Here is a 15,150-nt window from a genome sequence, read left to right on the forward strand (position 1 = left end):
GCGCAAGGCGATTTGAATTTACCGCGTTCCACTGCTACAGGCCGGGTTCCTCGATGCCAGCGCTGCAGTACGGCGGAGACGCGCGTGAATCGAGGCGGCCGACTTGAAGGTTTATAGAACCGCGTGGCTGTGCTCCACGTGCGTTGCAAGCAGAACGTGGAACCTAGCTAGTGGAACTTCGTTGCTGTTGCTGCGTGATTTTTTATATGCCGCCAGGAGGCGGCAGTTTTCCGCAGTAGATGTAGAATATCATTTGCTATCGAAAAACCAAGCATCCATGAATTTTTTTAATAAAGGAACACTGTAAATATTCCTTGTGTACTAATTTCCGGTTTCATATTTGCGTAATGTCTTGTTCTTGTTCAACAAAGTTGACAAGTATGAACATATAAACCGGGCTTAGACGCTTACATTTGGCTGTGAGCATATAAGACTATTGCGCAATACCAATTTTACTTTGGCCGGGTGGCTGAATCGAGTTACAGACAGACCAAAATTTGTGGGTTTAAGTAGCCCAAGAAAGACTATCGTCTTTAAAAATGGCGGGAAAGTGAGCAGGAGAGCGGCGGGCGTGGCACTGTCCGTGGCGCCTGCTGTGAAGCGCGCCGCCCTAGACGAGGCTTAGCGGCGGCGGCGGCGCGAACAGCTGTGTCCTGAGATCTTCTTGTTGCGTTGCAGTCATAGAGAAGTCTCTCTATCAGAAGAGAAAACCGAGATGTAAACCTTATGTAAGCCTTATATATAAACATTATATAAACCTCTTACCCTGCGCAATTCTTTATAGTGATGCAGCCAGAACGGGTGTCTCGTCCGCCGCTGCTACTAAACGCGCTGAGGCTGAGGTTAGCCGAAGCCAGGGCCCAGTGGTGCACGCCGCCGATGGTTGCGTACATACGTATGTCTTTTATAAATTATTTACAACATTGTATACCAAAATGAAATTATCGCAGCTGCTGCGCTCAAAATACGGATTAAGAGAAGCGGGACATTTATTTTTTTTTTCAAACCGTACACCGGGTTAGAGTGCTCTAGACTATAGCACTTCTCAATTTGTTATCAGTGAATGCGAATATACAGTTGACGAGGTCTATTTTGGAATGACCATTCCCATCTAGTTGACCAAATTGAACACATTCGAAATCTTTCTGTTCGTTTCATCTTTTCGGATTATTCACGTCATACCGGCCACCGTCACGGCCCTCAAACTTCGCGCAGTAATCATATCACATCGGTGCAAACTATCACTTTATCATTGTTTAATAAACTGTACCATCACCCTTCACTCCGTGCAGTTTTCTTTGCTTCGTCACCGGCCATTTTTCCCCAACGGGACCGTGCCTGAAGGTGACGCGTGTAAAATGCCACACTCGTAGCTAAACAAATTTTTGTTTGCAGATAAAGAGAATGATGTGGTTGTCGTAAGCACCCCTGAACGCCCTGGAAAATTCAAACTGCTTGCTGTAAATTTCAGTCCCGCAAACAAGGAGATTTTAAAGTGATAACCGTCTGTAACAATGAGCGACATGGCCAAAGAAATTCCTCATCAGTACCTCCCCACGCCCCCTCACGCCCTCCTCAATTAGGTATATCGCGAAGGAAAGAGCACACAGTACGAAAATTGGAATGTATTTTACGCAAAAAGCATTTGAGCCGTAAAAACGACGCAACAACGTATAGCAGTTTTCAAGCCTACGGAGTTGCTGTTATCACGCACGCACTTCAGAAGCCACCTCTTCTCTCTATGGTGGACGCAGCAAGCCGAGCATTGTGGACAACATGCTGGCCATGATGGAGACGTACGCCACCAACCTGGAGGCGCTGGTCGACCAGCGCACCGACCAACTGGCGCAAGAGAAGCGCCGAGCCGACGCCCTGCTCTACGAGATGCTGCCCAGGTAAACCAAGGGTGAAAGAAAGGCCACTATACTCGGTTACAACTCAAGAACGGCACCACCTCGTGTAGTGTATCACTCCGCCAAAGCGCCGGACCCGTGACGTCAGTGCGCGCGCGTTTTGGAAGGGGTTTGCTATGAATGCGTGATATCGTCTGCCTTGTCTCACGCAGTTTGTTTGTCGTCGCTGGAGTCGTTTATAAGCATATTAAGTCCAAAAAATCACGGGAACGGCTCACGCCATGTTCAAAATATTCCCAGTAACGCCCTACTTGCGCCGCGCGGAGAAACATCCGGCTACGGTGATAAGGCACAGCGGCAGCTACCGGTGCCGTTCTTAAGTTGTCACCGAGTATAGGCAATAGTGCTGCGTACGTTGCGTGCGCAGCGTACCGTGTTTTCTCTCTTATGCTTCGCCCTGTTAAAAATTTCCCCGCATTTCCCCGAGGGGAAGAATGTGAAAGTGCGAATGCAGGAGTTGAATTTGCGCGGTTCGGTAATGTTCGCGAAAGAGAGATCACACACACACACACAACTACAAAGAAAGAAAGATGCATTTATTCACAGACACCTATTTGTGTTGTCGTTGTACTTGATTGCTAGAGCGGATCTCAGCTTTGAAATTTCGTGTCAGTACTCCTTTAAGCGGGTGCATTAGCCCTTCTCACGCCCGATTCTTGGCCAATCGGCCTAAGTGGGTATGTGCTGAAGAAATTAGGAACTCTTCTTGGCCAATCGCCCTAAGTGTGTATGTGGTGCGGACGGACGGACGGCGGTGGACGCGTGATTCAGGGTCGCTTAAGAAGTGCATTCGCACTTAAAACGCTGCAGTTTTATAACGTATCTCAGGCCGAATAATCCACCCTCGACGGCAGTGCCCGGACTAGTTTACCCTCGATGGCAGTGTCAAGGGCAGCGGCGTGAGGCACCTGATTCCCTGGGAGGGAGGCGTGTACCGGAGTCCGTATACAATTTAGATTAGTGTCACTAAGTAAACGCTAACTTATTAAAAGCTAGCTTAAGTAAAGCGTAGCTTATTCAGTGGTTCTGGATTAAATTTAATGCAGGGCTTGAATGTTTTTATGGCTGGGGAAGACATGCAACCTCAGCTCGATGGTTACGATGTTACAACCTTAATGTCTGTGGTTGTGGTGACGGCGATCGCAATGGTGGTTTCTTCAGCGGTAGTTGTCGAAGCATTAGGGACAGTGGCAAATTTCCGGAGGGATAATGGACGTGCGCATTGCCCTCGCTTCAAATAAAGCAAGCATAATCGTTGATGATGATGATGATTTCTATTGGTTTCCCCTTTGTATCGGGGTAATGACATGCCATCGTGCACGGCTGCACATCACGCTTCACTGCATGGCATGCATGTGCTCGAAGAAGCCGAACGTTGACAGTGACTCACGAGGATCGGGGCACCGCAAAAACTGCTCGAACACGACACAAAAGAAAGGCGGAAACATCGTAGCTATGATTCATCGAAGCATCTGCATAAATGCTAAAATCCCGCGTTTTTTTAGCAGCGACGCTGTTTAGCAAATGGTAATTTTTCGTGTCCGCAGTTAAAAATACAAATAAAAGCGCGCACGTGAGCACGGGCCGCGCGGCGACAGCTCGGCAGTTAACAAAACCAAGAAAAGTCTACCGCTCGCGTGTGCGTGCCTCGCGGCGGCCGCCAAGCGTCCCCGGCGCACACGTTTGTCAAGCCAAGCATACCCACTTAGGGAGACTGGACAAGATTGGCCAGAAAAAAACTCCACCGCTCGCCGTAATCATGGGAACACTCGCTCGGAACAAGAAAGACTGCAGCGCTCGCCGTAACCGGGGGAACTTTTGCTCGGAACGAGAAAGACTCGTGCACGTCATAGAGTACGTACGCCCCTCCAGGGTGATGTCCAATGAATATCACTTCCAAAAAAATGAAGGAAGCTCACTCTTATAGCAACAATAGTGGAGTAAATGTCATTGCGGCAGCGCAGAAGAAACAAATCGGCTGCAGTCGTGGACTTTGACCGTTGTGAAGCCCGGGAAGGTTGCGTACAGCTTCGTGACCTTAAAATTTCGAGTTAGTGTGAGCTTCCTACATTCCTTTTTTTTTTCTTTTCTTGTAGGATTTACGGGTTTCTGCTTCCCTCTCGGCTTTACACAGCCTTAACGAGGTTACAGTGGCGGACTACGACTTTATAACCGCAAGTTAACGGTGACATACGCTGGTATAACAGCATTAACGGCAAACTGAGTTAGCTGACAGAGACAGGCTGTTTGGAAAGGAGCAGCTGCTCAACCACCTCCGTTTGTTGCCATACACCCGCCGGAGGAAATAAATGTAGCAAATAAAATGGAGACACAAATCATAGCAGCCTTCTCTTTTTCCTGTGCAGCTTCTGTTATACGTTATACGAAGCATCTGTTACATGTTTTAAGCAGCCTCGCCTCTGTTGTGTGTTATGTCTTGCCGTTATACTCGGCAAGAATTCAAGTACGTTATCTTCTTGCATTGTATACATCCACGAAGTCGCCTATGTGAGCCGTTGTGAAGCTGTTCTAGAGTTCACTTTCGGAAGAAAACTTAACTTTGTCTTTACGTTTTCGCTAATGCGGAATCATTATATGGCAATTCAGTCAAAAAGCCGGCGTAGCCGTCGTCTGCACCAACAAAACGCTGCCTATATTCTGAATGGCTGCGAAAGCACGCGCGTCACAAATCAGGAAGAAAGAAACGACTTCTACGGTAGATAAAAGGGTGAGATAAAATAACAGTAATAATATTAATAATAATAGTTACTAATAAAACAAAGCTAAGAATAGTAATTAAGATCGAATGCGGAAAGGGGTGCGTAAGGACGGGCGAGGAGTAATGTAAAGAGAAACGAACTTGCAGAAGCTGCATAGTCGGTGAAAAAAAAAAGTCTAACGCCCCTTTCTTGAAGATTGTTTTAAACGCGAAGCTTTCTCCGGTGCAAACGACGAAAAGTCCACAATCCAATCAGCCAGAGTCCAAATCTACGACAACGCTGAGCTAACCGTATGTGATGTTACGATTTTGTATCTATCAGTTCGTGGCTGGGTCTTCTGAGCGTGCTTATTCGGTTACGCTAGCGTTGCCGTTGATCTGGACTTTGGCTGATTAGATTGTAGACTTTGCGTTTGTACCGGAGAAAGATTCTCGTTTCAATCATCATAATCATCGTCATGTACCCTTTGTGGAAACGTACTCTGTAAAGTTGGCTTTTCTGCAGTGCGTTCTGGCGCAAGTACATCGCCATCATTGAGGCGTAGGGAGCTTCGCTTTAAAAGTGCCCTAAGTGCAGTTAGACTGCCAACGCTCTCGTTTCGTTAACAAAATTTCCAAACGAAAAAAACGAATTCTTGGTTTGAAACACGGTTTCCAAGGTTAAAAATGTGCCTCGCTATGTCGACGTGATGACTCTCAAACAACGAAACAACTTTCAATTTTTAAAGCGAAACTTTCTATGCGCCACTGATAGCGTCGTTCGTCCGAGTAAGAGGCAATACAGTAAAGCCAACTTTAAACGCACTGCAGGAAAGCGGCTATGATCACGATATACACTGCAGGAAAGCCACCTTTAAGCACGCTGCAAGAAAGCGATGATGGCGATGGAATACACTTTAACCACACTACAGGAAAGTGATGATGATGATGCAATTCATTCTCTAAACATGGTTAGACTTTGGTTTCGGACTTCGGTGGTGTAGGGTTGGACGTTGGCTTTTTGGATTTTGGATTTGGATTGTGGATTTTCGGCTTTGGGAGAGTGGATTTTGGACTTTGACTCTGGTTGCGTGGGAGGAAGTTTCGCGTTTTAATCATGTTTCTCCTGAGAAAGGGGCTTTTATTTTTCCTGCTTGACTGATCGGACGCCATGGCAGGACCGTGGCGGACCAGCTGAAGCGTGGCAGGAGGGTGGAGGCGGAGAGCTTCGACTCCGTCACCATCTACTTCAGCGACATCGTGGGCTTCACCCGGCTGTCGGCTCAGAGCACTGCCATGGAGGTTAGTGGTTTGCGTTGTCAGTGCTATACTAGGGTACAACTAGGGTACAACCTAAACTAGGGTACAACTAGGGTACATGCTAGGGTACAACTTAAAAACGGCAACGGAAGTTGCCGCTCTGCCTCATCAGCGCAGCCGGATGTTATTGGGAGTATCCGGATGTTATTGGGAGTATTTTGAACATGGCACGAGCCGTTTACGTGATTTTTCTGGACTTAATACGCTTATACGCCTCGAGCGCGGCCTGTAGGGGCGCCACTGGAATCCCCCTAGCGGCCCGTTTCGAAAGCAGGCACGGGAGTCCCCGGCCCGCTCCCCCCTGTCGCCGTTGCTTTTGGGGCTCGTTCAAGACAGCGATTTATCGTTTGTCCGCGTTCGAAATACCGAATAACGTGGGGCAGGCACTCTGTTTGCAAGCGTGGCATGTTCACGAGAGTATAAACGTTTATGACGCGATCTTAGTGAGATCTATATGAGCGCCGGGCGTGTGTCACAGTCCGGCGTCCCGAAGCCAGCATTTGCATGCAGCTGATTGCAATTCCGCTGCCCTGAAATTTAGTGACAGTGTCTCCGTAAGCAGTGTTTCCTCCGATGGTCATGTTGCGGCCATACACACTATGATGTAAATCGACTTTGTGCACTTACGAAATCTAGCGGAGCACTCATACCTGACAGCACGCAAGTTACGCCTGCCAATATCACATATCAGATATTGATCAGTACCATGAACAAGCCAATGCGGCATAAATTTCACAAACATTGTACCAAAGAAGTACGACGGATAATGCAAAATTACACTCCGGAGTCAGCACACGACGACAAATTTAATGCTGGGTCGTCTTGTCCCGAGGTGAGCGCTCCCAAAGATTCATCTGTTACATTTATCCTCCACGAGAAGCGCGAAGATGGGCTTATAGAGTAATCCGCGTCCGTGACCAAACTCTTATTCGAAACATCGTCGTAAGAGTCATGACACAGGGAGACTGCAGAATCTAGCATAAACCGAAATCAGAGGCCCTTATCAGATACGACACTCTTCCAACGAGCCCGTGTATACGAGATTTTGGCGCACGTTAAGGCTCTCCAGGTGGTCAAAATTAATCCGGAGCCCTCCACTACGGCGTGCCTCATCGTCTCCGTTGCGTCGGCGCGTTAAACCCTGCAATCAATCAATCAACTCTTCCAACGACACCTCGTATCCCTTGTGAACTGCCTATCCTGTATTCTTCAAAAAATGAGTCCGCCGAGTGACCAGCCGTTTTTCAAGGCTGAAAACAAACGAGAAGTGAACACGCATCTTGTGTGTGCGATTACTAAAACGTTCATTCGTTGATTCCGCTCCGCATTTGTAAACAACGATAGTTAAGCGTCCTCCTCCTCACCCCCCCCCCCCATGTCTAGCGAAATATCAGTGCATTTCGCATCTAGTTGGTCTGGTGAATACTACCTTGCTCGAACAAACGTCTTTAGCATTTCAGAAGCTGCACTCGTTTTTTTTTTCCTTCCCGTACGACTATTCTATTTATTCCTTACTTGCAGACCATTCATTTTCCCGTGGCTTCATTAACATATACCTTGGTTCTTACTATAAGGCATGAGTGGGCACATATCTGACAATGCACAGCCTTTGAGTCTACTTAACATTTTCGCGTGGCTTATATTCCCATAAAAGGCACAAGTTTTTGTCAGCTATTGGGTTATCACGTCCCCGAAACATATTTTTCTACGACGTACATATTCGAAGCAAAGCCGCATTTGTTGTCTGCGCTGCAAAACGAACCAACCACTTACAGTGCCAATATCAGGTCTAAGCGAGGCGACAATAAATAGAATTCACTTGTGCTGACGTGTTCGAAGGTGACAGCGGTGATATGCTGCTGCCATCGCCGACGCCCGCAAGAGCGGCCAAGAAGCGCGCAGAACCGCCTCCCCGGGTAGCTCTTGTTGGCGTTAGAGCGCTCTACCAAGACGCAGCTGTTTTTTTTAGGTGCCCTAAACGTGCAGTTAGCTTACAGACGTCACCATAACAAGTTGTTTAGAGCGCGGAAAGGCAAAGAGAAGCGAAAGAGAACCAGAACACTGCATGACCACCTATCAGCCACGCAGCGCTAATCCCGCAAACGCCGCGGAGAAGCGGCGGCAGGCGGCGCAGCGATCGCGAATCTCGAGGCGTATAAACTACTGCAGCAACGACAAACTAGGTGAGAAAAGGCAGACGATATCACGCATTCATAGCAGTGCCCTTTCAAAACGCGCGCGCCCGTTGACATCCGGGTCCGTCGCTTAGGCGGAGGTGATACCGTACATGTGATATTGCCGTTCTTAACTTGTTCCCGAGTATAGTCACATTTTAACGCTGACAGATTTGATTGAGGAGGCCCGCGGAAATATATTTCAGAAACGTCCGTGAGGCAATTGTCAGATGAATTTGTAAGCATGCAGCTCCGCTGTATACACCGAGCGCCTTCAAAGTCGTCTTCACTAATACACTCCAGTGCATTGCTGGCAGGTCATCCTTATGGTGAGTACGAGAACTCGTACACGAGAGTATAACGGCCCTAGGGTGTTTAATAAGTACTTTTATAAGACCCCATGTTTCTTACAAAGCGCTGTACACCGATCTCCTTTATAGTCGTCTTCACTGCTCTACGCACAGGCATCGCTGGAAAGACGTATTTTAGCGCAATATAAACAGTCTGATATCTAAGCGTAAAATCCAAATGTGGTTTTATTGATAGCACTTTCTTAAGCGGTGAGAGTGTGACATACAAAGCGTTACAGACAGACAGACGTATTTCCTCGTTGAGCCCACGCGGAAACGCTTATCAACTTTACGATTGTGGTTGGCGGCTGCACGTCGTGTTTTGGCATCTCTTGGGAAGCCTAGGAAACGGGCTCAACGATTTTGATGTGTCCGAATGACTTCCGGGGAAAAGATTTGCAGGCACAGCGCAAGCTAACCGGCCACAATTTTCTGGACACCAGTCTTCCCCTGATAACTTTCCGCGTTGGCGCCGAATGACACCAGAAGGCTTTTAAAGGGACCACGAAGACAAAATACAGCGTTGTTCAGTTTGAAAGAACTGGACTTTCGCAGCTTCAACTTTATTACAGGCTCAAAAAGACATTTTTTGATGCAGAGCATCTGATTCGCTCGCCTTGTCCCTCCGGCGTCGTCGTCGTCGTTGTCGTCGGCGTTGTCCACCCCTCCCCCATTCTCCTCGCCGCGCCAGCTGCGCTCTCCGCCGCTCACCCCCTCTCCTCTCCGATAGCGAACACTCTCTCGCGAGGGGCATTGGATTGGATTAGATTGGATTAGATTGGATTGGATTGGCTTGGCTTGGATTCGGTTGGATTGGATTTGGATTGGATTAAAGTGGATTGTGTTGGATTGTGTTGCGTCATAGCCGCGGCACGTTGCGTCATAGCCGTGGCAGACGCGCTGGGGCCGGCGCATGTGCAGTACTCTCTCTTCCGCGGTTTCCTCTCCTTCGGACGCGCTGCGCATATAACCGGTGTGCCGTTCTCCGGCGAAGCAACATCTACGCTTGGCTCAAACACCTAGAGTCCACGCCGCTTTACAAGTACACCAACGTCGTCATCGACTGGGACCGGCTTACGCAGTCCCCTTAACGTTATGCGCGCTATAAAACGCGGTCCCTTCGGCGCTCCGCCTATATGTCGCATCTACACAGGGGTTCCCGCGAGGGGAGGTGGGAGTTTTTAACCGAAAAAACGCAAGTAGTGTTTAAAAACTTACAAATTTCGCGCCATAGTGACGTAATGTGAGCAGTAGTGACGTGTTATGAGCCGGCACTAAAATTCTTTATCAGTAACTGCACGTCAGCATTCGAGTGATTCGATCAAACGAAATTAGAGGCCCCGCTACACTCGCCCAGTCCTGTTTCTTGGCGGTGGTTTAGGTCGGTGCCCGCCAATCGCACAAACAAGGTTCTGTGACGTCACACAGAAACCGGCGGAAAGTGGGTGGGAAGTCGTTACTGCTCGATGTCTTTTCTCTACTATCTCGATTATTTCTTCGAAGTTCGCGAAAAAAATTGGTATTGCAGGGACAAAACATACATTTTAAGAGAGGATGCATTGCTCAACAGCTCCTTTCAATTGTGAAGTAAACTCTTTGAAACTTGCCAGTTTTGCTGATTTTTCCCCCTGATTTCATACGTGGCTTTATTTTTTGAATCAGTCAATTAGTTCCCGAGACAATAGATAATTAGCCTTTTTTGGAGGAACACTAGACAAAACAGTGTTGGTAATAAAATTGTAATCTTTATATTTTCTAATACTATGAACCCTGGTTAGTGCAATAAGAGAATCGGTTGTTTGATGCACCGCTTGGACCTAATTTTACAGCTCATTAAGCTTCGGTTGCACCAATTGCAAGGAACCGTTTTGATAGCCCATTTCAAACACCAAAATTTAACGAGTTGTAAATTTAGGTGCAAGCGGTGCATCAAACAACCGATTCTCTTATTGCACTAAGCAGGGTTCATAGTATTGGAAAATATAAAGATTACACTTTTATTACCAACACTGTTTCATCTATTGTTCCTTCAAAAATGACTAATTATGTCTTGTTATCTTGGCAACTAATTGACTGACTAAAAAAATAATGGCATATTTGTAATCAGCGGGGAAGAAACACCAAGACTGGGAATTTCTACAGAGTTTACGTAAAAATTAAAAGAAATTGTTCTAATTAAGAGCCATGTCCTAATGGACTGAGCTTACATTTTGTCTTCATGGCCTCTCCATACAAAATGTTTCGCAGCCACTTCTGCATTTTGCCGCATATAGCGCGTGCGCTATGGCAGAACTCTAACTCGGTAAATCAATGTGCTTGGGCGTGTTGTTCCGTGTAAAAATGCTTTGCGACAAAGCCAACTTTAAGACAAAGCTGCACCAATGTCCGCAGATGCAGATGATTCAGAAACATCTGCCCACACCACCTCCTTAAGCCAGAAATAGCACTTGTGGCTTCCACAAGTGCAATTACGGTGCGCCAAAGTGCGCAGTTCACGTGATAAACCGGCGTAACACTTCTATACTCGGTGACAACTTAAGAACGGCACCGGAAGTTGCCGCTGTGCCTTATCACCGTAGCCGGATGTTTCTGCGCGCGGCGGAAGTAGGGCGTTACTGGGAATATTTTGAACATGGCGTGAGCCGTTCTCGTGATTTTTTGGACTTAATATGCTTATAAACGCCTCCAGTGACGACAAACAAACTGCGTGAGACAAGGCAGACGATATCACGCATTCATAGCAAACCCCTTTCAAAACGCGCGCTCACTGACGTCATGGGTCCGGCGCTTTGGCGGAGTGATACACTACATGAGGTGGTGCCGTTCTTGAGTTGTAACCGAGTATAGCATCGCTTGCTGCTCCCAGCCGGCACAAAGTGAGGTGTTGCGTCACCAGTGTAAATAATTTCAAAATGACCGTAAATGTGTAATTAGCGACAAAACATGTTTTCTTGCTGCGTGAGACAGCCTTCAGTGGCTCCCACAGAGAGTGAAAAGCGATATTTTGCTGCTTTATGGTTGGGCATGTCACAACGATGATCGGGAGAGAGAGTGAGGAATGTTCACGCTTGCTTTTCGCTTTTGGTTTACTGGTTTATCTGTGTTTTTTTTACCACGCTACCTATGATGTGAGCGCCAGAATAATCTACCTATCCTGAAAACCATCGCCATGCTCTGTAGGACGGGCTATCGTCGTCACCTCATCTTCATCTTCTCGGCTTCCCGAATCATCATCACCGCTTCCTGATGAATTCTTTTTTGGATCCTCGGCTCTCGGTGTAAACCGTTCTCCTTCGCGAGTCTCCGACTCTCTCAATAGCTTGTTCATTTCATTAAAAAGTAGTTTAAACCTGTGCCCGTGTTGTCCGTTTCCTTTTTGTGAAGTGCGTACGCTTTCGCGCAGTTTTTCGCCACGAACCGATACCAACTTGCTAAGTTTGTCGTCCTTCTAAGACACGTTTTCTGCTGCATTTGATTTCCAAATGCACTTTCGGCCTGAAGGGGCAAAAATGTGCAGCAAACCACATCGAGATAGTTGGCGTATCATTAGGTCAATGGTTTCTAAAAACTCTTGAGCTAAGGTTGCTAAAGAGCCTGTTCTCTTTCGACTCCTGGTAGCCAATCACAACGTTTTGTGATGTACTCCACGGACGGTGGCTTTCTTCCCTAAATGACTGACGGCGCGACTTAGCAGGCAGTACAAGCACTCGCACCATAAGTTTTTCATACGTGTGGCAAGTGGTAGCAGCTAGTGTTGCAACTCCCTTCATGTGTGAACGTCGTTCTTTAAAAGGGGGCCGTTAAACAAAATACAGCATTGTTGAATTTGAAAGAACTACACTCTGGTAGCTCATTCAGCTCCATTCCAGCCGTGAAAGGTGTTATTTTGACCGAAAAGAAATGCTGAGAATAGTGAACAACTTTTAAATTTCGAGCCATCGTGACGTGGTACACGGGCAGGAGTGACCCTGTTATGGGTGACCTGTTATGCTCATCAATGTGTAATTGACAGCATGCCACCCTTCAAGTAATATGATAAAATGGAACTACGGACCTCACGGCAATTTCCCAGTCGTGTTTTGGTGGTGTCTTAGGCCAGCGGCCAGCAATCGCACAGTCAAGATTCTGTGACGTCAGAGAAATCGCCGAAAGTAGCTGTGGAGTTCCCACTGTAGTACTGTTATCGGGACAACATAGTTTTTTTTTTTTTAATAAACCAAACTTGTATTGTTTCTTGCACTGTGGCATTTTTCCCGATTCCCAGTGCCGATGATTGGCCATCTGTCCCCCCCCCCCCCCCCTGTCTTGCCGCACGCTTGCCCTCGTCCCTCATTTAGTCGCGCTGTTGATTACCACGTGCCCAGTTACCGCTAATGGCTGTGACGTCATCACTGTATGCGCCCCCTGCAGGTGGTGGAGCTTCTGAACGAGCTGTACACGTGCTTCGACGCGGTGATCGACCACTACGCCGTGTACAAGGTGGAGACCATTGGGGACGCCTACATGGTGGTCGGGGGCTTGGCGCGGCACCCGCGAGTGGCGCACGCCTCCCAGGTGGCGTCCATGGCGCTGCACCTGCTGCGCCGCGTGCGTCACTTCCGGATCCGGCACAGGCCGCAGGAGAGGCTCATGCTCCGCGTGGGCCTGCACTCGGGTAGGGCTATTCTTTGGCGGCATTAATTCCCTTCCTGTTTGACAGCGACATAATTAAAATGCGCGGAGATAATCCTCGGGTGCCCACTTTAAGATGCTCTGAGGACATCCTGAGGACGAGTAATAAGATCACTTGGGTATCTCTCCAGGACTTTAAATTGACGTCCTCAGGATGTCATAATGTCCTCGGTAGGACGTGCTTAAAACATTCTGAGGATGTGTTTGTGTTGTCTGGGTAGGGAGGGGACAGATTCTTCTTTTGAGGTGAGATTGAGTTTTAAATAATCCTTTGAAATACGCACATATTGGACCTACAAGTGGAAATGAAGCTTCTAATTCAAGCTCCAAATGACGACAGAACCTCCAGTTGTGCTCAAAAAGCTAACTCAATTTTTTGTCAGTGCCTGTAACCCAGTAGCAGTGGAAAATGTATTTGACCAATAGATATCTGTATTCGTCTATTAGGCTGATACAACCAATAGCTGTTGGTCTATTAGACTAATGTAACTAATACCAATTGGTCATGGAGGAAAGAAAAGCTTAGGAGAGGCCCTGACGTCACACCCAGCGCAGCCGGAAACGCCATTTCTGTAAGTCGAATGGCGGACCATTGGCCCTCCATGCCATTGGCGGACTCTTTTTGCCTTCTCTCTCGGTGCACCTTCTCCGCCTCCTCCGTCCTGTATCGCCTCTCTTGTCGTCTGCATCTGCCAGCGCCGAGCCGGCGGAAATCAGCTGATAGGCAGGTAGAAGCAAGAAGGCCGTTTTGCAGCGCGTGACCGTGAACCTAAACGCGCGGTTACACTGTTACACGTCTTCAGTGTGGCCGCAGCAGGTTTGCGAAGCGGCTCGCTCTAACAATGCCGCAATGCTCGGTGCCAGGCTGCAAGTCGCGATCGGTACCCAAGGAATTGGGCGTCACTTTCCACCGGTTAGTGCATCATTCCGCTGAAAAGTATTGCTGTACATTGGTGTGCATTCATCCTTTGTTTGCAATCGCCGCCGTTTATAGGTTCCCAAGCGATGGAGAACGCCGCAAACAGTGGGCGAACGCCGTGCGGCTACCGGACTGGAAAGTGCCCAAGTTTGCGTTGCAGTTTCACTGGCAATCCCAGAGATGACTAGTCAATTAAACGGCCGTTCTATATATATATATATATAGGTAAGCAGTACTTCATGCAGATTTCACGCTAAAAAATTGTGGAATGTTTTTACCGTTGTTCGCGTGCCTTCGATAGAATTTTTTGCGAAGGAGGAGGAGGAGGAGGAGGCAAAACGTTTTATTGAGTAAAAAAAATGAGAGGGTGGGTTCCGTCAAAAAACTTTTTTTCGCCAAGTTTCAACTTGTCTCAGTGTCAATAAATTCAAGGTGATATCAGTTGAAAACGTTCATACCCTGACCTCGCAGTATGAAAATAATAGTTGAAAAGCGAAATCCAGAGCGAGACCACAAAAAGATCCAGATTCCAGATCCAGCACTCTTCCAGTCAACATGCGGAGACCTAGAATGTAAAACGGCGCATACGGTTGCATTCGAACCAACCACCTAAAATTATATCAACTGGGAATCTACCTTGTAACAGTTGCAAAGGCGCTGCCGCGCATTGCCGGCCTAGCAAACTATATATTGCAGCGGCGATAACCAAAAAATTGAGTTGCGAATCGTTCGGTTGCAAGTCGCCTACGTACTGCACACCGTGTATCACTTCCCGAAAATCTACCTGACGGGTGTCCGCGCGTACGACGGGACGGCGCGTTCACGATATCTGCACTTCAATAGGCGCGTCGTGATCGCGACCGGAGCAAAAGCTTGACGCGGTACAAGGTGCACTTGCAAGTAGAAATTAAATGACATATTCACATCGGCGCAGCTGTCGCAACTCGCAGCATCCTTTTCGAGTTCCGCAAGACCACAGCGCAGCAAAGCGAAGCAGCAATCTTCGCAATCGGACGACAAGGCAGGCGCTGCCTTTCCTCCATGACTGGCGAACGGCGGGCGGGCTGTTGCTAGGACGCCGTTGCTAACGCAACTTCCAATGGCC

The 15,150-nt window shown here is 47.8% G+C and overlaps 1 pseudogene; it reads left to right on the forward strand.

Annotated features, from left to right (window-relative positions):
- LOC144165683 (guanylate cyclase 32E-like) overlaps positions 1–15,150 on the forward strand; it is a 64,654-nt pseudogene that overhangs the window by 43,364 nt on the left and 6,140 nt on the right.

This window comes from Haemaphysalis longicornis, unplaced genomic scaffold (genome assembly GCF_048455015.1).
Source record: "Haemaphysalis longicornis isolate Haplotype H1 unplaced genomic scaffold, Haemaphysalis longicornis Haplotype H1 scaffold_147, whole genome shotgun sequence".
Taxonomy (NCBI): Eukaryota; Metazoa; Arthropoda; class Arachnida; order Ixodida; family Ixodidae; genus Haemaphysalis; species Haemaphysalis longicornis.